We start from the raw sequence: 26505 nt of genomic DNA on the forward strand, positions 1-26505 counted from the left end.
ACACCCCGGTCCACCACGGGGCTAGCCCGATTGTTGTGGAGGGTGCAGGCTCATGCACGACGACAGTCTATCTTCCACCTCAGTTGGGGGCGGAGCACCGCTATCAGGCCGTGCCGCTGACCTTAATTAGGGAGGTGTTGTCAGTGTCTCTGTGGCAGTGCGCTGGAGGTACGTTTGGGGGAAACTGGTCCGAGGCTTAAGGCTCGGCACATTGGTGCTCAGCAGTCTTCCAGTGAGTTCCCCGAGACCCAGCCCTTCACTTGTTTTAAGTTCGCGCTTCCTGGTGAATATTTTTAAAATTGTATTTTACCTGCTACTCGCACATTGATTCATCCTTGACACCCCTCAGACTCCTGCGCTTCTCGCCTGCACCCCGGTCCACCACGGGGCTAGCCCGATTGTTGTGGAGGGTGCAGGCTCACGCAGGACGACAGTCTGTCTTCCACCTCAGTTGGGGGTGGAGCACCGCTATCAGGCCGTGCCGCTGCCCTCAAATAGCAATGTGTTTCCCGTCGCTCAGCGGGCGCGCCGCTGGCACGCCGAAGGCGCGCCAAAGGCAAGCCCGTCTGTGCCCATCCGCGGCCGGCCGGGGCCTAGGGCTATAGCCCCTGCCCAACTTACCCTGTCCTACCCCAGGGCTGAGTTTAGAGGCCTCTATGGCAACTGGCCCATTAACACTGACCTTCGTAATAGGCTATGCCACACCAGGATTTACTCCCCGCCATCTGATGTTCCGCCTGCACCCCTGGCCAATCCATCCCCTCCTTCCCCCCTGGGACCTCCCAATGCCCCCCTGGTCCCCACCTCCCCCGCTCGCCTTAAACTCTCCCCCACCAAACTCTCCGTCTGGTACCTAAACACCCGCTCGCTTGCCAGGCATCAGGTGGAGATTTTTCATCTGCTTGACACCATCAGACCTGATATCCTGTTTCTGTCTGAAATATGTCTCTTGTCTGAATCTATGCCACACATCCTGGCTGCTCTCCCTGATAAATATTACATTCTTCAGGCAAACCGGCCAGATGGGAAGATTGGGGGGGTTGCTGCCATTATTTCTCACCCGCACATCTTCACATCCCTATCTATTCCTAGCACCTCTTTGGCTGACATTTTAGCAGTCACATTGCATTCCAAATGGTTTCCTCTCACATGTCTACTTTGCTACCGGCCACCTAACCCCTCATTGAACTTCATCCAGTTTTTTAGCAATTTGGCCGCAGAGCTTGTGGTCAACCACGCCAAGCTCCTCATTTTAGAAGATTTTCATTATTGGCCACACGACCCACTTGAGAACCCCTGTTCCAAACATTTCACGGATCTACTTACTGGGCTTAACTTGTCTGAACAGATCAAAGTGGCCACTCACATTAAAGGGCACACGTTGGATCAGGTCTGGAGTCTCAATCTGGATATCTCTGACCTCCAAGTATCCCCATGTGCCGTGTCCGACCACTATTCTGTTTCCTTTTCTATCAACCTGCCGACTGTCACTACAACACAAGCAGAAGCCCCCACCATGATCAGAACTTGGAAACATGTTGATATTCCCTCCCTTTGTACCGGCCTCACCGCCTCCCTTTCTGCTTTTCCCAACCTCACCAACCCTCATTGTTCTCCTCATGGGCAGGCTGCATCCCTCGCCTCCTGGCTGGCCCAGGCAAGGGACGAATTTGCTCCTTTGAAGGCCCTCAAAATGAAAAGACCCCATGATGCCCAACTCTGGTTCACAGAAAATTTGAGGAACAAGAAGCTTGCTTTGCGCCAATTGGAGCGTAAGTGGAGGCTCCATTACTGCCTCCTTAAAAAAACTTTGTTCTTATTGGCCTTACAAGACTACAAAACAGCTATCGTTGCGGCGAAGTCCACATACTTTTCTACGAAAATACTTAGCTCCAGCTGCATGTCTAAAACTATCTTTTCTATTGTGGATGAACTCGTCAAACCTGATCGTGTTACCGCCAAATCCCCTCCATTCCAACTTCTCTGCGACTCCCTCAATAACTATTTTATTGAGAAAATCCTCACGATCAAAGCCAGCATCAATCAATCAATCAATCAAAGCATTTATATAGCGCACTACTCACCCGGGGGGTCTCAAGGCGCTAGGGGGGGGGGGACTGCTACTGCTCGAACAGCCAGGTCTTGAGCTGCTTCCTGAAGGCGAGGTGGTCCTGGGTCAGGCGGAGGTGGGTCGGGAGGGAGTTCCAGGTCTTGGCGGCGAGGTAGGAGAAGGACCTTCCCCCTGTGGTGGCTCTACGGATGCGGGGGACAGCGGCGAGGGCGTGGCCGGTCGACCGAAGCTGGCGTTTGGGAGCGTAGAAGTTGAGGCGGTTGTTGAGGTATCCTGGGCCTTGGTTGTGTAGGGCTTTGTGTGCGTGGGTGAGGAGACGGAAGGTGATTCTCTTGTTGACCGGGAGCCAGTGCAGGTCTCTCAGGTGTCTGGAGATGTGGTTGCGACGGGGGATGTCCAGGATGAGTCATGCTGAGGCGTTCTGGATCCGCTGGAGTCTCTTCTGGAGTTTGGCGGTGGTTCCGGCGTAGAGGGAGTTGCCGTAGTCCAGACAGCTGGTGACGAGGGCCTGGGTGACCGTCTTCCTTGTCTCGGTGGGGATCCACCGTAAGATCTTACGTAGCATGCTCAGGATGTTGAAGCACGACGAGGAGACTGCGTTGACTTGTCTGGTCATGGAGAGGGAGGAGTCCAGGTTGAAGCCCAGGTTGCGTGCGTGGTCTGTTGGTTTGGGTGCGCTGTCTAGGGCGGGGGGCCACCAGGAGTCGTCCTAAGCGGAGGGTGAGGATCCCAGGATGAGGACTTCCGTCTTGTCCGAGTTCAGTTTCAGGCGGCTGTTCTTCATCCATTCGGCTACGTCTTTCACCCCTTCGTGAAGGTTAGCTCTGGCGGTGGCGGGGTCGTTGGTGAGGGAGAGGATCAGCTGGGTGTCGTCGGCGTGGGAGATGATGTTGAGGTTGTGCTGGCGTGCAATGGCTGTGAGGGGGCTCATGTAAACGTTGAAGAGGGTTGGGCTGAGCGAGGAGCCTTGAGGAACGCCGCAGATGACTTCGGTGGCTTCTGATCTGAACGGGGGGAGGCGGACTCTCTGTGACCTTCCGGCGAGGAAGGAGAGGATCCACTCCAGTGCCTTCTCCCGGATTCCGACGTTGCTGAGGCGCTGCACTAGGGTACGGTGGCAGACAGTGTCGAAGGCCGCGGAGAGGTCTAGGAGGATGAGGGCCGCTGTTTCTCCATTGTCGAGCAGGGCTCGGATGTCATCGGTTGCTGCGATCAAGGCGGTCTCGGTGCTGTGGTTGGCCCGGAAGCCAGACGGCGAGAGGTCGAGGGATCCGTTCGTCTCGAGGAAGGCGGCCAGCTGTTTGTTGACGGTATTCTCGATGACTTTTGCAGGGAACGGGAGCAGCGAGATGGGGCGGTAGTTCTTGAGGTCGGTGGGGTCGGCTGATGGCTTCTTTAGTAGAGCGCTGAGTTTGGCGTGCTTCCAGCTCTCCGGGAAGGTGGCGGTGTCGAAGGAGGTGTTGATGATGTCCCGCAGGTGGGGTGCGATGACCACGTCGGCCTTGTTGAAGATGTGGTGAGGGCAGGGGTCGGTCAGAGATCCGGAGTGGATGGAGTTCATCGTACGGACGGTGTCTTCGGTGCTGACCGGGGTCCAGGCGTGGAGGGTGGTGGAGGGGGGCAGTGGTTCGGTCGTGGCGTGCGTTGGTTGAGTGCTGAAGCTGTTGTGTATGTCCGCGATCTTGTTGTGGAAGTAGGAGGCGAGGGAGTTGCAGAGGTCTTGCGAAGGGGTGACGTCGTTGCTTCCGGCGTTGGGGTTGGAGAGCTCTTTAACGATGTTGAAGAGTTCCTTGCTGTTGTGTGCGTTGTTGTCCAGTCGTTCCTTGAATGCAGTTTTCTTGGTGGCGTGGATCAGTTGGTGGTGTTTTCGGGTGGCGAGCTTGAGGGCAGTCATGTTGTCCGGTGTTGGGTTTCTGCGCCAGGCTTTCTCGAGTGCTCTGCAGTTCTTCTTGGAGCTCTTGAGTTCGTCCTTAAACCATGGGGCTTTCTTGCCGCCGGGTCTGCTCGGCGGGGTCTTCAGGGGGGCGAGGTCGTCTGCGCAGATGCTGATCCACTTCGTGAGGTTGGTGGCCGCTTGGCTGGGGTTAGTTGTGCTGGTGGGTGGGTTCTTGCTCAGGGAAGTCGCGAGCTGGTCGGCTGTGATCTTGTTCCAGCTTCTGCGTGCGACCTGTTGCTGGTGGTGGTGGATCGTGGTCCTTCTGAAGCTGAAGTGGACGCAGCTGTGGTCCGTCCAGTGGAGTCCCGTGGCGTGGCTGAAGGCGATGTCCTTGCTGGAGGAGAAGACGGGGTCGAGTGTGTGGCCGGCGTAGTGGATGGGGGTGGTCACCAGTTGCTTGAGTCCGAGGTTAGCGAGGTTGTCCAGCAGGGTGGTGGTGTTGCGGTCGTTGTTGTTCTCCAGGTGGAAGTTGAGGTCCCCGAGGAGGATGTAGTCAGCGGAGGGGAGGGCGTGCGGGCTGACGAAGTCGGCGATGAATTGTGTGCGTGGTCCCGGGGGTCTGTAGATGAGGGTGCCTCTGAGGGTGGTCTTGGGGTTGGTGTGGATCTGGAAGTGCAGGTGCTCGGCGGGTGCGAGGGTGACGTCGGTGTTGGTCGTGATGCGGATGGTGTTCCTGTGGATGATGGCGAGGCCTCCTCCAGTCTGATTGATGCGGTCCCTCCGGATGATCTTGTAGCCGTCTGGGATGGCGATGGCGATGTCGGGCGCTGAGGAGGCGTTCATCCAGGTTTCCGTGAGGAAGGCGACGTCTGGGGCTGTGGTGTCAAGCAGGTTCCAGAGTTCGACGGCGTGTCTGTGGACGGAGCGGGTGTTGAGCAGGATGCACTTCAGGTGGCTGCTGCTGTTGTTCGTCTTGGTGCTCGGTGCTGGTGTAGTGCAGGTCCGGATGCAGGTGAACTTGCAGGAGTGGCAGCAGAAGGGTCCGTGGGTGCATCTCGGGGTATCTCGATAGCAGCCCGGGCTTCGACCAGCGTTGAGTGCGTAGAGTTCGGCGGCGTCGTAGGTTCGGCGGGTGGGCTGGTGTCTGCGGGGGCCAGGGGTCCTGGCACTGGGCGCAGTCCAGGCGGGGATGGGCGCAGACGGGCTTACCTTTGGCGCACCTTCGGCGCTCAATCGGTGCTCCTGCTGCGCGGTCGCTCTGGGGGCGTCATAAGAAGGAGCCGGGAGGGCGGGTGAGCTGGGTGGCGGGAGCGGGGCAGCCAATGAGCAGAGGGGGGGCGGGTTCGACGGAGGTCTGTGGCGGGAAGGGGGACTGGGGCGGCTCGGCGGCAGGGAGCGGCACCCAAGGAAGGGGGAGGTGAGCAGGGGGGGGCAGGGGGGGGGGCAGGGGGCAGAGGGGCAAGGCTAGTGCAGAGGCAAAAGGAAAAGGAAAAACGGCAACACAAAGGAAGGGCAGCACGGGAGGCAGAAGGCAAAAGGTAACACACAGGACAAAAGGCTAACACGGGGAAAAACACCGAGGTGGTACTGGAGCCAGCAACGAGGCAGCCGAGAGGGGAAGTCCCAGGAGGCGGCAGCGAGGCAGCAGAGTAGCAGGCAGGAGCAGCGGGATGGGGGTGACCTCGCCTGAACAGGCTCAGCGGTCACTCCCTGTCCCTGTGCACGGTCCCCTTAAGAAGGAGCCGGGAGGGCGGGTCAGCTGGGTGGCGGGAGCGGGGCGGCCAATGAGCAGGGGGGGGCGGGTTCGACGGAGGTCTGTGGCGGGAAGGGGGACTGGGGCGGCTCGGCGGCAGGGAGCGGCACCCCAGGAAGGGGGAGGTGAGCAGAGGGGGGGAAGCAGGGGGCAGAGGGGCAAGGCTAGTGCAGAGGCAAAAGGAAAAGGAAAAACGGCAACACAAAGGAAGGGTAGCACAGGAGGCAGAAGGCAAAAGGCAACACACAGGACAAAAGGCTAACACGGGGAAAAACACCAAGGTGGTACTGGAGCCAGCAACGAGGCAGCCAAGAGGGGAAGTCCCAGGAGGCGGCAGCAAGGCAGCAGAGTAGCGGGCAGGAGCGGCGGGATGGGGGTGACCTCGCCTGAACAGGTTCAGCGGTCGCTCCCTGTCCCTGTGCACGGTCCCCTTAAGAAGGAGCCGGGAGGGCGAGTCAACTGGGTGGCGGGAGCGGGGTGGCCAATGAGCAGGGGGGGGGGCGGGTTCGACGGAGGTCTGTGGCGGGAAGGGGGACTGGGGCGGCTCGGCGGCAGGGAGCGGCACCCAAGGAAGGTGGAGGTGAGCAGAGGGGGGGAGCAGGGGGCAGAGGGGCAAGGCTAGTGCAGAGGCAAAAGGAAAAGGAAAAACGGCAACACAAAGGAAGGGCAGCACAGGAGGCAGAAGGCAAAAGGCAACACACAGGACAAAAGGCTAACACGGGGAAAAACACCGAGGTGGTACTGGAGCCAGCAACGAGGCAGCCGAGAGGGGAAGTCCCAGGAGGCGGCAGGGAGGCAGCAGAGTAGCGGGCAGGAGCAGCGGGATGGGGGTGACCTCGCCTGAACAGGCTCAGCGTCCCCCCTGCTGCTTCCTTACTGCACTCCACTGTTGCCCCCACAACCCTACCCACTATCTTGAATTCCCTACACTTATTGAAGACACCTCTTTCTCTCTCCTTGGTAAAGTCAAGTCTGGCTCTCCCCAGGATAGCTGCCCTCCTCACATCAGTCGTGAGGTTTACCTCAACATCCCCATGCTCCCTCTTTCTCTATTAAATAACTCCCTCTCCTCAGGGGTGGTTCCCCTCTCCTTTAAAACAGCCTTGGTCTCACCCATTCTTAAAAAACCTGGCGCAGATCCCGGTATTCTTTCTAATTTCCGTCCAATTTCCCTTCTCCCGTATCTGGGTAAAGTTCTGGAAACCTTTGTCGTCAACTGTCTGAGTTCCTTTATTGAATCCACCCACTTTCTTGACCCCCATCAAGCTGGGTGCAGGCCCCAGCATTCTACTGAATCCATCGCCCTTGCTGTTCATGAGGAGCTAAGAAAGGGGGCGGACCAGAACATCTCTCAGGCCCTGGTGCTCCTGGATTTGTCGGCGGCGTTCGACACTATTGATCATACCATCTTACTCGAACGTGTCGAGCACGCCGGCATCCGGGGGCAACCACAGAAATGGGTTTCTTCCTTTCTCCAAGATCGTGTCCAGGCAGTCTCCCTCCCACCTTTTCCCTTAACAGGAAAGGGTCTCTCCTGTGGAGTCCCGCAGGGCTCCCCGCTCTCACCACTTCTTTTTAATCGTTATATTCGTCCTCTCATCTGGGAGCTTCAACAAATGTCTGTGACCATCTTCAACTACGCTGACGATCTGCAGCTTATTTTCCTCTTCTTCCTCTATCCATAATGTTCACTCTGTTATGAACTTCATTAGCTCCTGGATGAACCAGAATCAGCTCAATCTCAATCCTATCAAGACCGAGCTGGTCCTCACAGGCCCCCCGGGCAATCCCTGGAACTCTTCTTTTTGGTCACCCGCACTCGGCCCTCCCCCTCCCCCGTTGACTCTGTCAAGAGTTTAGGCGTTACCATCTGCAAGGATTTCACCATGAGGGCCCAAATTAACTCAGTTATATCTGTCTGTTTCTACCACCTACGTCGCACCCACAAAATTTCCAGACTTCTCTCTCAAGAAGCCCTTGTGCAGGTCACTTTGGGACTAGTTATGTCTCGCAACGACTACGCGAACTCCCTATATGCGGGTATACCAGCATATCAACTACAACGCCTTCAACTCATTCAGAATCAGGCAGCCAGGTTGATCTATGGTCTCCCAAAATTTAGCCACACTAAACCTCTTCTAAAGAACCTTCACTGGCTCCCAGTTGCTCAGCGCAGCCTCTTCAAACTTGGCTGCCTGATCCACAAAGCCCTTTCCTTTCAGGGACCCTCTTTCTTCCCCTCTCTTTTACACCGACACGCTCCTCTACGTGCTCTCCACTCTTCCAATTTCAATATTCTTACCCCCTGCTCCTTCAGGCGTAAGAAACATGGAGGCCTGAGATTTTCCACCCAGGCTCCTCTTCTCTGGAATTCCCTCCCCCAGCACTCCGCCAGCTCTCTTCTTACACTCTCTTTAGAAAGTCACTTAAAACTTGGCTTTTCTCATTGGCACACAACTAGTTCACCCTGCCCTGTACCTTTCAGCTCTTCCACTCCAGCGCCAAGAAACCGTAGGTGAACGTGCGCTTTACAAGTTCCACTTATCATATAATTTCATATCATATCATGCTGTAGGAGCAGTATACATAGTTCTAAGCGCGGTTAAGATTCCGGGACCAAATCCCTTTCTAGATAAGATATCCCGTAGATAAGCCCCGGCCACCCTGTGGAATGCTTTTTCAGCATCCAACAGGGTTAGGCAAATATTTGCCCGCGAGGCCTGGGCCCAGTCCAAAAAAGTAATAAGGCGGCATATGTGGTCAGCCGTATCACGTGCAGGAATAAATCCATGCTGATATTTTGAAACAAGTAGGGAAATGATACTAGAGAGCCGAGAGGCCAAGATCTTAGAGTAAACCTTACTATCTGCATTAATTAATGAAATTGGTCGAAATGAAGACAGAGGCAAAGGAGGTTTATCCTTTTGAAGGAAAACTGTAATAATTGATTCCTGCCAAGACGCAGGGGCCATTCCTTTTTGAGCGGTTGTGAATACATTAATTAGCTCAAATTTTAAGACCAAGCGAAACACCCTAAAAAACTCAAGAGGAATTGCATCAGGTCCAACGGCTTTACCCGAGGACAGCAAAAGGAGGGACAGTTTTATTTCTTGCCAAGTGATTGGTGACTCCAGAAGTTCTGCCTCTTCCATTGATAAAGCAAAGTTAGTTACTGACTCCAAGAAATCAGTTACCCTTCCTTTAATGTCTCCGGTAATATCATCCATATAAAGATTGGAATAAAATTCACGAAAGACCCCCAAAACTTCAGCTGTATTATCATATATTTTCCCTGAATCGTCCATTATTTTATCTATATTAGCTGCAAATGCCTTTTGTGTCAGTCTTTTGGCTAGGTGCTTCCCGGAGTTTTCCCCAACTTCATACACTGCTGATCTGTAAGCGGCTATTTGCTGAGCAAATTTTGTGGCAAGACCGTTATAGATCTTTGCTTTCTGAGCCACTTTATACCTTAAAATCCCCTCCATTCCAGTACCTCTACTACAAGCCAGCATTAATTTAATCTCTAAATCTCCCAGTTTACTCATCTCTCCTTCTTCCGTCTTCCTATTTTCCCCCTGTTTTCTTAATGAGTAACTTAAAGTTTCCGCCCGGACTCCGGACTTAAATGCATCCCACATAATCCCTGTTGACGAAGACCCATTATTATTGTTAAAAAACTCGGGGATCCACTTATTCATGTGATCAATGTAAAGCTGGGTTACTTCTCTAGCAGGTCTCCGATTTGGGGTCTTCCCGAGAGCCCAGGTTGGCTGGGAGACAGTCTGGCAGTCCCGTTGAGGGAGGCAGGAATAGAAGTTTGGGGAGACTTGTTTGTGGAAGGGTGTTTGTTCCCTTGGGATTGCTTAATTAACAAAGTTGGGCCTAATCTTTCGAGATTTAAGTACATGCAGATAGTTAGTTGGGCTCAAGCGTATGCCTCCCAGCCCTCTCGGGCATGTAGTTTACCATTAGGGGAAGTTGCCAACTTGAATCCCTTTTGTTACTTAAATCCCCTGCCAAGAAGGAGATCTCCCTATGGTACAACCTAATCCAGGAAGAAATTGACGGTGAATTCCATCTACCCGAGTTCCTGTGGGGTCCCTTAATTCTTGGCCAAAATGTGCAAGATCTGTAGTTGATATCTTGCAAGGTTCTGTGGGACATCGTTAAGCCGGCTTGGCTTCTTAGGAATCACCTCTTCACCATACACAGGGCTTACTATTCCCCACAGAGGCTGTCAAAATTCTCCTCGGGAGGTCCTGTGGCATGTGCTCGGTGTGGCTTAGAGGCGGCCCATGATCTGTATTTGTTCTTTGACTGTCCCCATTTGGCTCTATTCTGGGACTCAATAAGCAATTCACTCACGTCCTCACTGGGCTTTTTTGTAACAATTGACCTCCGACTTGTAATATTTGCAGTTTTAGATCATGCTCGGAGCCCAGCCAAGAACCTTCTGTTCTATTCCATTTTACTGGCATGAAGGGAAATCTGCAGAAGATGGAAGGATTCTACCCCTCCTTCTCTTAATGATTGGTATGCCTCAGTTCTGCAAGTATCAAAGCTAGACCTTGCTAGGGCTGGAAACCAAGATAAGAGAGCTTTTTGGCATTTACTTGATTGAGTCCATTGACGGTGCCAGGTTTCTTTTTTTTTTTTTTTTTTTTTCAATATATATTTATTTATTATGTTTTGGCTCTCAAAAGAGGGCCACATAAAATACATAATACAAATACACAAATGGAAATATATTTGAATACATAGAAAACCCAAAGACAGTTTACAACAATTAACAACAGACAAGATAATCAGCAGCAAACACCTCCATATTTCATTAATAAATAGCTCAAAAACCTTTAAAAAAGTTAAAAATTTGGAAGCAAAACATTTCATTAGGGGGGAAATACAAAGCCTGCAAAAACATATTCACATTAAAAATACCTAGTTGAAGACAAATCGACTTTAACCATTTCAATCGCAAAGAGCACAATGCAGGGCATAAAAACAATACATGAGTTCGATCCTGTACGGCCATATTGCATAGGTCACATGACGAAGAAGATCCATACCATTTTGATAAAAGGAGATTTAAAGGTAATAAATCATGTCTTAAGAGAAACCATAGTCTTCGAACTCCATGTGGAATATTCCATGTCACATACGGTTGAGCAAGCTTTATTGAATAAGAATTGAGAAGGAGATCACATCCCCTCTTTTCTTGAAGGGCATTCTTATCCAATTTAAAACAGAGTTCCCATGAAGCCTGTTTCAGCACGGATTTTAGCTGAGACGGGGAATTTCAAAAAAGGGTACTTTCATCCAACTCTAAGAGTGTCACAGCTTTTCTAAAATTCCTAACTATTTGAGAAAACTCTTTAAAGTTGCCCAACAATTCTCCTTTAAGGAGAGCTCTCAATGATCCCGGTTCTCCTCTGGCCAAACTGGCCACCCATCTAACTAAAGCACATAATCCCTGAACCCAGCTACTCCTAAGACCGAATTCAAGCCTACATGCGGCCAGCGAACAAGCTGTGTTAAGAGAAGATAAAGATCTCAATACTTTTCCTTCAACTGTGTGACAGAAACCCCAATGCTTCAGCTCTACAAGTTCTATTCCATAAAGAAGCGTTGCAGGAATTTTTGCCCTAAACACCTCCAGTAAACAGGCAAAATGTATTTTCTCTGTAGCAAAATAAAGGGAACACAAACCTTTGCCATGTGCAAGGGCTTTACGAGAGTTTTAATCAATATGGGGCTTCTCGCTCAAATTGGCCGAAATTATTTTACCTAAAAAAGTATAAGATTTAACTACCTCTAATTTCTGACCACCAATGGACCATCCAAAATTTTCTGACCTAGATTTCTTCTTTCCTGAAATGCACATAATTTTACTTTTAGACGCATTTATCCTCATAAAATGGGACTCAGCGAATAGATGTAAAGCCTGCAGACGATTAGCCAAACCCTTAGGTGTTAGATCAAGTATGAGGATATCGTCTGCATACATCAAACAGGAGATAGTAGAGCCCCCCACAACCGGGGCAATGTGCCCGCACAAGCAGACAGAGAAGCTGGGAGGTCAGCAATGTACAGGGAGAACAATAGTGGGGCCAAAAGGCAACCCTGTTTAAGTCCATTTAAAGATGGAATTGGATGTGAGAAACCCCTTTCTCCACCTTGCAGTACACGACACCAGGTATCCGTATGAAGAGACCGTACAAGATCCAATAAATGAGACGGCATACCCAGTGCTGCTAATTTTCTCCACAGCGTAAGACGATCTACTTTGTCGAACGCTGTGGAGAAATCAATAAAAGCCGCAAACCCCCCCCCCTCGAACATGTATGTATTTGTCCGAGATCACCTTAAGGGCGGTGAGATTATCTAGTGTGCCATGCCCTTTGCGGAAGCCAGTCTGTTCCAATGGCAAAATGATATTTATTTCAACCCAATCATTAATTAATATTAAAAGACACTTTGCAAAAACTTTTCCGATTGAATCAAGAAGGGCTATCAAATGGTAATTCATAGGTTTGTCCCTATCTCCCTTCTTAAATAATGGGACCAGTATGCTTCCCCTCCATGAAGCAGGCACCACTTTAGAGATGAAGCAAGATCTAAACAACGGAAAAAGTATCTTACTCTATAGAGTCGGATCCTGCTTCAGAACCGATATGGGTAACTCATCAGGTCCCATAGCTCCCGAGGAGCGCATGTTTTTAATAGCCATTGCAATAGCTTTCTCCGAAGGGGAGTCAATAGGAAGCTCAACTTCTCGACCAAACCTACTATCCTCTGACATTGTGCCATTCACAGCATATAGCTTAGAAATAAAAGAGGTCCATACCTCTTCAGAAATGGGGATAGGAAGGGGGCTAGCTCTTACTCCACATCCCTTACCAATTATAGACCAAAATTCTCTAGCCTTACCATGCACAACGGCCTCCCTTAGACTTATCCACAGTGAGTCCTCTTTTTCTTTTTTAAGTTTCATTCTCAGTCTACTTCTCCTTCTTTTCAGCAGAGATATTTTATTTGCTAATTCACTAGATCTACATAAAAATTGCTCCCGCACTAATTTATTTATTTCCTTATTTAGGGGGAGCATTGCACTGGGATAAAAAACTTTTTCCTTGGTAGACTAGACTTTTTTGCAACCAAGGTAATCTCCCTCATAAATTTTTCAAAGTAAATAATTTCAAAACCCAGCCAATCACTTATTTCTAGTATGGTTTTATGGAGAATAACCTGCACACCCTTCTTGGCACTTGGATTCCAAAAACATCTACCCGAGATTTTATGGAAATTAACTCCTTTATTGTAAAATGACCAGGTATCCGAGGGAGGCGGGTGTAAAGAGATGCTTATACTAATTACATTGTGGTCACTCAATGCTGTTGGTAATACCATCAGATCCTGGACTAGCGAGAAAATACCATAATCAGAAATCACATAATCTAGAATTGACTCGCTATGAGCGGACCTATGGGTAAACTTAGCAGGGAAATTAGAGGGGAGCCTACCATTTAAGATAAGCCCCTCCACCGCAAACAGTTCTTCCAACAATATCTTCCCTCTTTTGTTAGTTTTTATTTTATCTGGGAAGAGTGATTGTGGAATGAGGTAGGCCTCTTCTTTAGGTCTATTTCTAAATAAATCTATACTTGAATTAGAAACTTTACAATTCAAATCCCCAACTAATATGACTTCAGGGGGTGGATAAACCTCTTTAATCTGTTTAATATAAAGAAACACTTGCTTCAATAAAATATTAAAACATTCTTCGGGGGGAATGTAAGCATTAATAATTACAACAGAATGCTTATTGCCAATACTATCGAGATTACCTATTGTAATTGCTTGAAAAAGATTACTTGAATCTACATAATGGGAAAATTTCCACTGCAGTCTATTAGACAAAAAACAAGCAATTCCCCCTTTTGCGTGCCCTTTCTTTGAAGGGGAGGCTGCAGCCTCAAGCACAAAGTAGTCTTTCCCTGCACATAGATTATTAACACACCATGTTTCTTGGATGCAAATCACGTTAGCCTCCAGAGAAAACAAAAACTCTAGTTTCTCTGGGCTATTATGTATCCCTGCTGCATTCCAAGATATCATTTTCAATTTATTGTTAAAGATGTTGAAACAATTTGGGGTTGTCTGTGATTTTATTTGACAAGGCACCAGGGAGCCAATTCCACCGTTGATTGTCCTCTACAAGGAGCGCATTCTGATTTAGCGGAGGTGGCAAAACCTGGGAAACCAAACGTTTACCTTTTGAAACCCAGATCTTTAGATCATTGAAAGAAGGAGGGGTCCCATCTTGCCCATTGCCCTGTTGAACAGACCCATTTTGGGGTAAAGTAGCCTTTCCTAAGGAGAAGATAGGTAAAACATCAATTCCTCTACATTGGAAGTTCTCAACCTGTTGTAGTATAAGGTTTACAATAATTTTAGAATAGAATTTCACCCTTATACTAGACACATTGTCACCACCTAACAGGGTAACCAAATCAATATCACTCGATTGAATACGTTTTAAGCTCTCAAAATCTTTGAAACAATTGAGCAACCATGACCTATTTAAATGCAGGTCAGAATCAAACAATGGCAAAAAGTCCACAATCAGAGTATCAACATAGATTTTTTATTCCTTTGTCAGTGAATCTTGGGAACGTACAACAAAATCTTCTGGTAACAAGAAAGGAGAAGCTCGAGGGTTAAGAGACCCTGATACAACCGGAATAGGTCCTAACACCTCTGTTGTTGGAGGAAAAATCAACCTTCCTCCACCGTCCGGGGGATGGACTCCTACAGAAGCAGGAGATCCATTAGAAGGGACCTCTTCTCCAAAGGCAGAGGCGAGAATATCAACATCCGGACTCAGGGACCCAGTTATAGACTCAATAACAATATCATCGTTACCAGCTAAAGGAATAGGATCTTGAAAAATTATTTGCCTCTGTCTTTTCTTCCTGTATTTACGCACTGGTTTCCTTTTTTTTCCTTTGTTCTTTTTAGGACTATCACTTTTTTCATTTTCTTTTACTTTATCTTCGTCCTGAGGCCCTTTTTTTCAGGCGCAAAAATTGGGAATAACTCATTTCCAGCTTTTAAGTTTGAAACTATCATACTTTCTTCCTCTATTTCGAGGTCAGAAACCTTTACACAATTAAATGCGGAAGAAGTAGGTATTCCAGTGGGATCAATTTCTTGAACTACCACTGGAATATTTATGCCTGCATTTCCCGCAGAAGCTTTACCACCCTCCATTGCCCCATGTGAATCCGCCTCAAAAGCAGGATCAGAAACCTTTTCCGGAGTTTTTAGCAACATAGCATGCAATATTTTTGTAACTGAATCCAGAATGCAATCAGAGCTTCCAACAAATTTGCCCAATAATGACAGTATAGAAGCCAATAAGTGTTCCAGCGCAATCAGGGATTCAGAAATAGGTTTTTCATCTTTATGATACCCAGAGGGAGCAAGAGGACAAATGCCTGACAAATTAAGCATATGGCTCCTAGAGACATTAAGTAGGGAAGACATATCTTGAGAGTTTATGGAGGGAGTACTACTGTACAACAATAGACCAGAGGGAGTAGCGCCTGCTGGGGACTTAATAGCCTCTGGTAGTTTCAGGCTACCACCATCCAAATAGCGCCCACAAAGCTCTAGGTCAATACTTGACGTAGAAGAATCCCCCTTAGTACCCACCACGGGACGCAGACCTCCAATCGGAATATTAGGCACAGTAACTTTAAGAGCTGATGTCATATTATTATATTGCTCTCCCTCAGAATTTGGTACAGAGTGCCTACTGTCACTATTTATTTCAGAGTACACAAGGCAATTCTTCACAACAGACCCTGCATGGGTGGAGTCCATCACAACCAGAGAGGAATCTATTTTATCTACCACCATTGCTGGATCCACAGATAGAACAATATCAGAGTCTACAGTTGCATCAACTGGGATAACCTTATCAATTGGTTTTTCCCACAATTTCAAAAGCTGGCATTGTCCCTTCAATAGAACGTTATTAGTAGACTTATTTCTCAGGGGGTTGGATCTTGTCTTTACGCAAGACCTTCCCCCCAATAATCTTCCAGAGCGAAGTTTCTTTGCCGTCATCCTTAACAAACACAGAAATGAGCAGTTAAGACTTAAAAACCACAAAAATGTAAAAATAAGATTATTCCGTAGGAAAACTAAAACAATGAAGGTGTATCTGGAGAAGTAATCCTGCCAGAGATAATGTCAAGACCGACAATTTATACTATATAGAGTGCACCTACAAAGCATATAGCTTTGAATGTTCGATTTTAAAATGTCAATAACTTGGCCCAGCCCAGCCTACCTCAGTCACCGAGGGCTTAGCCCGGCGCGTCCCGCGCGCGTCCTCGCGGGACGAGGGACCTGCTGGCGCTTTGTGATGCGCCGCCTGGCGCGCTGGTCGTTTGCATCGTCGCAGCCCCCCTAGGGATGCTGGGGGCTGTAGTCCGGCCGGCGGAGCCAAGCCCGGCCGGTCGGTATCCTGGCGAGTTCTGGCGGAGCCAAGCCCGGCCGCTGCACGTCGAGATAGGAGCCTTCAGGTAGGGCAGCAGGAGTAGAGGAAAAGAGAAATGGGGAACTCGGCCCCTGCTGGTGCTTTATGATGCACCGCTTGGCGCGCTGGTCGTTTGCGTCGTCGCAGCCCCCCTATGGATGCTGGGGGCTGTAGTCCGGCCGGCGGAGCCAAGCCCGGCCGGTCGGTATCCTGGCGAGTTCTGGCGGAGCCAAGCCCGGCCGCTGCACGTCGAGATAGGAGCGTTCAGGTAGGGCAGCAGGAGTAGAGGAAAAGAGAAACGGGGAACTCGGCCCCTGCTGGTGCTTTATGATGCGCCGCCTGGCGCGCTGGTCGTTTGCGTCGTCGCAGCCCCCCTATGGATGCTGGGGGCTGTAGTCCGGCCGGCGGAGCCAAGCCCGGCCGGTCGGTATCCTGGCGAGTTCTGGCGGAGCCAAGCCCGGCCGCTGCACGTCGAGATAGGAGCCTTCAGGTAGGGCAGCAGGAGTAGAGGAAAAGAGAAATGGGGAACTCGGCCCCTGCTGGCGCTTTATGATGCGCCGCCTGGCGCGCTGGTCGTTTGCGTCGTCGCAGCCCCCCTAGGGATGCTGGGGGCTGTAGTCCGGCCGGCGGAGCCAAGCCCGGCCGGTCGGTATCCTGGCGAGTTCTGGCGGAGCTAAGCCCGGCCGCTGCACGTCGAGATAGGAGCCTTCAGGTAGGGCAGCAGGAGTAGAGGAAAAGAGAAACCTCTTGTTTTTTTTTCCCCTGGTCCAATGATTATGCAACTATGGCTTAATCTCCCTGCTATGCCTTTTTCTCCCGTTGGAATCTCGGCAAGCAATGGCAGTAATTGGTACCTTGGTTTTATTTGCCGTCTAGATTGTTAGGTGTTTGACCTCTACAGAAAGAGTCATTGCTGTTGGGAGTTGGAACCACTCGTAAACTGAATTCCCTGCCAGTCTTGTAACTGAGGCAGCATGACGTTCTTTCTATTTTTGTTGTCGACACTTGCAACCATGGTGGCTAATGAGGACCCCAAAAATTAAAAAAAAAAAAAAAAAAGGCATATTGGGCCTCTTTCTTTTTGCATTGTGTCTCATGTTTGGATGTAATGCTGTCAAAAAACTGATGGTGCATATTGGAAATGTATTTTGGGAATTAGTCTGGTTTCTGCACTGTAATGTAGTGCTCATTTACATGGGCTGTTTTCTGTCTTTTAAACGATTTACTGTGGTATATGTGTTTTGGTAAAATGTATGGTTTTAACATTTTTTACTAGGATCACACTGAGTGTCTGTGTAAATTAAAGAATTATAGTTGCACCTTTTTCTATAATGTCACCTGTGTCTCCTCACAGTTTGTATCTCTCTGTTTATAGGGTACTCTTTATTTTGATATTGTGTCTCATGTTTTGATTAAATGCTGGTATAGGGATAGTGCTGTAATTTGGAAATGTATTTTCTGGCTGCACTATCCCTCTCCCTCTGCCTGCACCTTCTGCCTGCACTCTCTCATGTGCATCTGCAGAGCCCTATTATGATATGGCTGCTGGTGTGTATTAGACAGCAGTACCATGTTAAATATTTTCTTTCTCTGACTGTTGTCTCGCACCTTCTGCTTGGACCATTTTATCTCTGTCTTCACTATCTCATCAGCATTTCTTCTCTGTTGTACCATTTTATCCTCTGTGTGTACGATGTCATTGTCTCCTTGCACTATTTGTGTCTCTGCTTGAAACATCTCACCCTCTCTCTGCACCATCTTTTCTCTAACTGCACCATCTGTCCCTCTGCCTGCCGCCCTGCACCATCTATCCTCTGCCTCTACCAGTTTAGTCTCTGCCTGAATTATCTCATTTCCTATCTGCACCAACCCTCTCCCTTTGCTTGCACCCTCTGTGTGCACCCTCGCATGTTTATCTGCAGAGACCTATTATGATATGGCTGCTGGTGTGTATTAGACAGCGCTATCATGTTAAATGTTTTCTTTCTGTGACTGTAGTCTCGCACCCTCTGCTTGCACCAATTTATCTCTGTCTTCAATATATCCCCCTCTGTGTACTCCAATTTGCCTCTGCATGTAGCATTTATATCACTATTTCCAGCATTTCTTCTGTGTTCTACCATTTTATCCTCTGAGTGTACCATGTCTGTGTCTGCTTGCACTATCTGCGTCTCTGCTTGAAACATCTCACCCTCTCTCTGCACCATCTTTTTTCTGACTGCTCCATCTGGTCCTCTGCCTTCAGCCCTGCACCATCTATCCTCTGCCTGTACCAGTTTACTCTCTGCCTGCATTATCTCATTTTGTGTTTGCACCAACCCTCTCCCTCTGCCTGCACCCTCTGCCTGCACTCTCTCATGTGCATCTGCAGAGGCCTATTATGATATGGCTGCTGGTGTGTATTAGACAGCAGTACCATGTTAAACCTTTTCTTTCTCTGACTGTAGTCTCGCACCCTCTGCTTGTACCATTTTATCTCTGTCTTCACTATCTCCCCCTCTGTGTACTCCAATTTGCCTCGCATGTAGCATTTGTCTCACTGTTTCCAGCATTTCTTCTCTGTTGTACCATTTTATCATCTGTGTGTACCATGTATTTGTCTCCTTGCACTATCTGTGTCTCTGCTTGAAACATCTCACCCTCTCTCTGCACCATCTTTTCTCTAACTGCACCATCTGTCCCTCTGCCTGCAGCCCCGCGCTATCTATCCCCAGCCTCTACCACTTTAGTCTCTGCCTGAATTATCTCATTTTCTGTCTTCACCAACCCCTTTCCCTTTGCTTGCACCCTCTGTCTGCACCCTCTCATGTTTATCTGCAGAGACCTATTATGATATGGTTGCTGGTGTGTATTATACAGTGCTACCATGTTAAATGTGTGCTTTCTCTGACTGTAGTTTCACACCCTTTGCTTGTACCATTTTATCTCTGTCTTCACTATCTCCCTCTCTTTGTACTCCAATTTGCCTCTGCATGTAGCATTTGTCTCACTATTTCCATCATTTCTTCTGTGTTCTACCATTTTATCCTCTGAGTGTACCATGTCTGTGTCTGCTTGCACTATCTGTGTCTCTGCTTGAAACATCTCACCCTCTCTCTGCACCATCTTTTTTCTGACAGCACCATCTGACCTTCTGCCTGCAGCCCTGCACCATCTATCCTCTTGCACCAGTTTAGTCTATGCCTGCATTATCTCATTTTGTGTGCGCACCAACCCTCTCCCTCTGCCTGCACCCTCTGCCTGCACTCTCTCATGTGTATCTGCAGAGGCCTATTATGATATGGCTGCTGGTGTGTATTACACAGCAATATCATGTTACATCTTTTCTTTCTCCGCCTGTAGTCTTGCACCCTCTGCGTGTACCCTTTTATCTCTGTCTTCACTATCTCCACTTTTGTGTACTCCAATTTGCTTCTGCATGTAGCATTTGTGTCACTGTTTCCAGTATTTCTTCTCTGTTGTACCATTTTATCTTCTGAGTGTAACATGTCTGTGTTTGCTTGTACCATCTCACCGTCTCTCTGTAACATTTTTTCTCTGACTGCACCAACAGTTCCTCTGCCTGCAGCCCTGCACCATCTATCCTCTGCCTCTACCAGTTTAGTCTCTACCTGCATTATCTCATTTTCTGTCTATACCATCCCTCTCCCTCTGCCTGCACCCTCTGTTTGCACCCTTTCATGTACATTTGCAGAGGCCTATTATGATATGGATGCTAGTGTTTATTAGACAACACTATCATGTTAAATCTTTCCTCTCTCTGCCTGTAGTCTTGCACCCTCTGCCTGTATCATTTTGTCTCTGTTTGTACTTTCTCTCCCTCTGTGTACTAAATCACCTAAATCATGAAGTGAGTCATGAATTAGGAGATGTAGTTGTAGAAAGTCCCATGCAGTATGTGTGTCAGACCTCTTAATTCCCAAATTGTGTTTATGCTGTGCAATTTAGATACTGGTTGTGCTGTTGAATTGCAAAAGCAACTGTCTCTGTAGCATGTAGTAATCATTTCAGTGAATTTTCATTAGTACATTCTCAGTCCCACCTTGACTCTTTACACTGTTTGAACACCACTTCCTTGTCCTAAACCCTGAAACTCCATCCCTAGAAAAATATTCTAAACTCTTTCAACACTACTGCAGTGCTGTAAACTCTGAAAGAATACTCCCAGCGAGACCACTTTTACTGTAGTAACCGTTTTACTGAATTTGAAGGGATAGTGTTATGTGTTTAAGATCACAGTGTCAGTCAGTTTTCATTTCAGAAGAATGTGGCAGAATAATTTGCTTAGTTGATGTGTTTAAAAATATGGGAATACATGTACTTATGAAGTTGATAAAGCTAGTTTTGTATTATCTATTAGTGAAAATGATATAATTTAGTGTTTATATTTTTTGCAAGGTCCAGCAACATTAAACTTGATATAATGGATCAAAATCAGGACAACATTCAAGTCAATTTTGAAATTCCCATTGATGTCATAGAAGACTTAAATGTACCTTTTAAGGATGACATTGATCAACAAGATAATGGAGAAGGAGATTTAAGCAGTGATTTTTTTGATCACAGTTTGGACATTGAGTTGATGGAAGCAGTAGAAGAGATTGAATTTCAAGTTTCAAATTTTGAAGTTGAGGACAATGGAAACGAAATCTCAGATGAAATCATGCTGGATGTTTTGCTACAGTATGAAATGTTTGAAGAATACATTTATGATTTTGAATTAAAAATGATTCGAGAGAGTCTTTTTATACAATTGTAATAATTTGCTTGGTTGATGTGTTTAAAAATATGGGAATACATATTCTGATGAAGTGAGTCAGGCTTCAGGATATGTAGTGCTAGAAACTGCTATGCAATACATCTGTCAGGCTTCCTAATTCGCAAATAGTCTCCATGCTGTGTACTGAAGTTCCTGGCTGTGCTGTAGAAATGCCATACTTATTCTCTCTGTAACATGTAAATCATTTCAGTGAATTGCAAGGCATATTTCTATCTGTTTTCATTCACAATGCGATTCAGTGTCTTTTTTTAAAGATTGTGACAGAATCACTTGCTCGGTGTATCTGTTTTAGGACATGGGAATACATGTACTCATGGAATGAGTTAGGCTTTAGGAAATCCAGTGCTTTTTACTCGTAGCCCTTGTATGATACCATACACTGCCTACACACAACTGTATTGCTCTAAACTCAGAAATATCAATCTCACCACGAACCCTTACACAGTCTGAACAGCACTGCACTGTTCTGAACCCTGAAACACCATTCTCAGCAAATTACCCTATAATGTTGAAACACCACTGCACTGCCATAAACTCTGAAACAGCACTCACTGCATGATTTCCTACTCTGCTCAGACACAGTTGCTTTGCCTTAAACTTACTTATGAAGTATACCAGTGTTTATATCATTTAGTGGTTGTAAATGCTATATAGTATGTTAGTAGTGGTCTATAACATGTTTGTTTTTCTTCACAACAGATTGAAATTATCTACAGAAAGAAAAACCAACATGCCTACTAAGAACGCGAAAAGAAAAAAATATACACATGCTTACTTTTCCAAGAAAACACAATTACAAGATTTATCAAAACAACAATGTACGGAGAAAAAGAAGAATGCTCCTGGTAAGACAACAAAGGATTTTATAAGGAAATTAACCCAATGTAGAAAAATGTGGATAATGTGCAAAAGAAAAAAATGTCATCTGTAACTACAAAGAAAAAGCAGACCCCCCAAAAAAATGTTGGAAAAGTATGTGGTGATCATATTCTCTACAGTAATAGACGAAAAATCCAGTTTGTTCAAATTCGCAAGATAATGTTTTATAACAGAGTAGTTTTAAATGTATTAAAAAATGTAAAGAATTGTAAAAGGAAAACATTTTTTTATAAGAAAAAGAAAAATATTGCGAGTATAGTTGATCAGGCTTTTGAAATGAAAAAGAAGTTGTATATTTTAGTAATCAATAGAATTCGTACACTAGACAAGGCAATCAATGTTTTCAAAGTGAAAAGTAAGTGGAAAAGACTAATTAATAGAATTAATTTTTGTAATGTTTTTTCTGAAGAATGGAAGCATAGTTCAAGTTGTGAGCCATTTTTTAATGAAGAGACTTACTTTCAGACTAATGATTTGTTGCATGCAGTTGACACCAGTGGTCGAGCATATGAGGTGAAGGTCGGATGTCCGATTGAAAAAGAGAAAATTGTGCCTAGAAATGCAGAAGAGGTGTTAGCTGATGAAGTTTTAGGGAGACGTCCTAAGGCTCCAGTGTACACTTGGAATTGTAGTAGTATTTGTAGCGTACGACAGGATTCAATTGATTTGTTTCGCAATTTCTTACGTAAGTATACTAAGAAAAGTCTTAAACAAAAGATGAAGATGTTGCAAGAATTAGATCCTTGCAGACTAAGAAAAAAAACGGGTTTGCAAGGACATTCACTGGCTTGTCTTTCTAGAAAAGTATGCCAGAGTGTTTTTCACCATTTTAGGATGTTAGCAGTGCATCATACTGAAGGAAATTAGTGAGAAGGTTGTATTATGCAAAAAGTCCAGCACTTAAGCTAAAACAGTTAAACAGTGCTCTTTTGCATGGATCTGTATTAGATGTGAAGAACATTTGTGAAGAAATTGAGGTTAGTTACTTTGATGAAAAAGAGGACAGTGCAGAAATGGATACAGTAATAGAAGGAAATGTGGAAGAAAATGTACAGAATTTTAGTACAGAAAACTTTGACCAAGAAATTACAAGGTTTAAGGTCATTTCAGGTGAAAGGCCAAACTTTTCTTGTGGGTGTTGTCGACGAACTCATTATAAGAATCAGACTAGGTTAGTTGATTTATATGTAAAAAGTGAAAAGGAAAATAATAATGAGTGGAAGGATTTTGCAACTTATTTGTTGGTAGAGAATTGTTTTGATTTGGGTTCTGATCAACGTATTTGTAAATATTGTTATAATAAATTAAATGATAACAAAATGCCTGCTAGAGCTGTACATAATAATCTTGAGTTGGTAAATATTCCTTCTGAACTGATGGATTTAAATACATATGAGTCTATTCTGATTCAATGGGTGCATCCATTTCAGGCTATTGTTCGCATGGAGACTAAGACTGGGAAATTGCCTCCTTCAGATTTACAGAGAGGATTGTCTATTTGCCTCTAGATTTAAAGAAACATATTGAAACAATTGGTGTAGAAAAAGTAGAAGAGGGACCTCTAGTTATTCTAGTTAATGGAGTTCCGACAAAGAGTAAGAAATTCTGGCAAGAATTAGTGGATGTTAGGAAAGTGAAAAAGGCAACGTTGTATTTGGTAAAAAACAATCAATACTACAAAAATGGAAATGTAGGAGAAGACGAAACAACTGTAGAAGAGGACAGTGATTTGTCAGCTGGGCAAATTGAAAAAGTCAATGTGTCCAGAAGTGAACAAATTTATGAATATTATAGTGTTCATCCTCTGCATTCCAAATAAGTAATGGGGAATGCAATCTAGTTATTCCAAATGCAAGAAGCAAAAGGAAGTCCCATTAGTGTATGGGAAGAAAGCTTGAAAGCTCATTGTTTTCCTCAGGTATTTCCAACAGGTCAAGGTGGACGATATGATGACCGACCTGTGCAGATTCCTGCATCTGAATACCGGACATCAAGATTATATGCAGAAGATCCAAGGTTTCGCCAATGTATTCCTTATTTGTTTCATCTTCTGTTTGAGAGTGACTTGTCTGGACTTTCTTATGCAGTGAACCATATACTAAAAAGTGGAGTACATCTGCAAAATGTTTCGGCAAGGGACTTTATGGATAAAGTCCAACAGAAAAACACTGTTTTGGAATCTCAGCTAATTAATCTCATGGCATGTCAGCGTGGCACTAACGAGTATTGGTACCGTCATCATGGGGAATTGAAAAGTATGCTAAGAAACTTAGGAACACCTACATGGTTCCTTACTCCAAGCTGTGCAGAGTATGCTTGGGAAGATTTACTTCAATTTCTTCGAGAGGCAAATGCAAACATTGAAAATATAGATTACAAGACACCTGGAGAACTGTGCTCTTTGGATCCAGTTAATGTATGCAGGTATTTCAATCATAGATTTGAAGCTATGATGTCTTTTATCAGAAACAAAAAACATCCTCCTCTTGGAGAGGTTCTGGATTTCTTTTGGAGAAAGGAGTATCAAGCAAGAGGTGCTCCTCACATACATATGCTGCTATGGATCAAAGATGCCCCCAAATTTGGAACAGATTCGGATGACACAGTGATGAGTTTTATTGAACAGTATTCTACATGTGCTGTTCCTAAAAGTACAGAACAAAAGAATTTAAAACATCAAGTCTTACGGTTTCAAACCCATTGTTGTGGAAAATACTGTCATCGAAAATACAAATCAAAGGACAAGTTCTACACCAAATGTCTTTTTGGATTTCCACGACCAGTAATATCAAAAGGAAGAGTGAACAATTTTGTGTCATCTTTGCGACATACTGTCACAAGAAAATCACCGAAAAATACCAATAACTTAAGAAGAAATGAAGAGTCAAAATACATAAATAACTATAACCCAGTCATTTTGTCCATGTGGAATGCAAACATGGATATTCAATATGTTGCAGACAACTCCATTGCTGTGGCTCGATATGTAACATCTTACATTATGAAATCTGAAAAGACAGAACTAAAGGAAATGTGGGAGGAAATTTCTCATAAAAAGAGCCTAAGTAAGAAATTGTACAGCTACAGTTTGAAGATGTTGTCTCATTGAGAAATTGGAGCATATGAATGTTCAGATCGCTTATCATCTGCAAGTCTATATGCCAAATCTAGAACAATTATTTGGGTGAGTTTAGGTCTTGCAAGAACACGAAACCGAGTTTTGAAATCTGTACAAGAAATTGAGTATTTAGCAGAGAAAGAACCAAACAGTACAGATATTTTGAAGACAAATATGTTGGATACATACTATCCAAATAGAAGTAATCATCTTGAGAATGTTTGTCTCTATGAAGTACTGCAAACCTATACTTTTAAAAGGAATATTACAGAAGATATCAATAAAGGTGTATATGCTGTGATTGGATCTGAAGGATGTCTGGTGAAACAAAGAAAAGGACATTTGATTAATCATCGAAAACTGAGTTGCGAACGTGCTGACAAAAGTGAATTTTACTATTTAGCTCTTTTGCAACTCTTTAAGCCAAGGCGTACAGAAGAGGAACTACTTGGAGATTTTCTCAGTTATGTAGATTCACTCAACGCAACTAAAAATACTATAGAATGTCCTGTTTTTACAAATTATCTACAAATGTTGAATGAGTAAATACAGCAAGAAGCTACAATTGCAGCAGAGATTGCTAGAGACAGTTCTCAAGACAGTCAAAGTTCTGCTTCGTTGAGTCAGGATCCACTAGGAGGACCAATTATCCAAAATGAAGCAGCCACTGCCATGGATGAGGTGGAAAGAGCAACGAACAAGCTCAGGAGGATGGAATAAACTTAGAAGAATTGGAAAAACAGCTAAATGTTGAGCAAAAACAAATATACGATGAAGTGACAGAGCTGATAGAGCATGGTTTATGTCATAAGGAAAAAGAGTGCTCATGTACGTCATTGAAACCTGTCCGACTGTACGTGATCGTAGAAGCAGGAGCTGGAAAAAGTTTTCTAATTTAAGCAATTGCAACTTATCTACAGAAAAGAACTGGGTCGTCACTCTCTTGTGTTGTTACCGCTCCAACTGGGTTGGCAGCACATAATATTAAAGGGATTACTTTACATCGTTTATTGATGCTGCCAGTAGAGCACGAAAATAAATTAGAATACCTCAAGCTATCTTGAGAAGCTGGTTGTGAAGTTTCCAGAGTCCTGAAAAAAATGAAACTTCTCATTATTGATGAGGTAAGCATGGTATCAAATTTAATACTTGCCTTTGTGCATTTAAGAATGCAACACATTTTTAAAACAGAGTATGATGTGTTATTTGGAGGTAAATACGTCATCGTTTTTGGAGATCTACAACAGCTAACTCCTGTGCAAGGACAACCAGTGTTTAAAACCGTTACACATGAAGATACCGGAAAGTGCCTGGGAAGCATTGGAAATGTTAATATTTGGTCATATTTCGAATATTCAGAACTCATTCAAAATATGCGACAAGCAAAGGATGCTGATTATAAAAGTATTCTTCAAGATATAAGAATTGGAAAAGTGAGTGAATATGGCAAAGAAGCTTTACAGGCACGATTACTTTCAA

The sequence above is a fragment of the Lissotriton helveticus genome, chromosome 5_1 (assembly GCF_964261635.1).
Source record: "Lissotriton helveticus chromosome 5_1, aLisHel1.1, whole genome shotgun sequence".
NCBI classification, from domain to species: domain Eukaryota; kingdom Metazoa; phylum Chordata; class Amphibia; order Caudata; family Salamandridae; genus Lissotriton; species Lissotriton helveticus.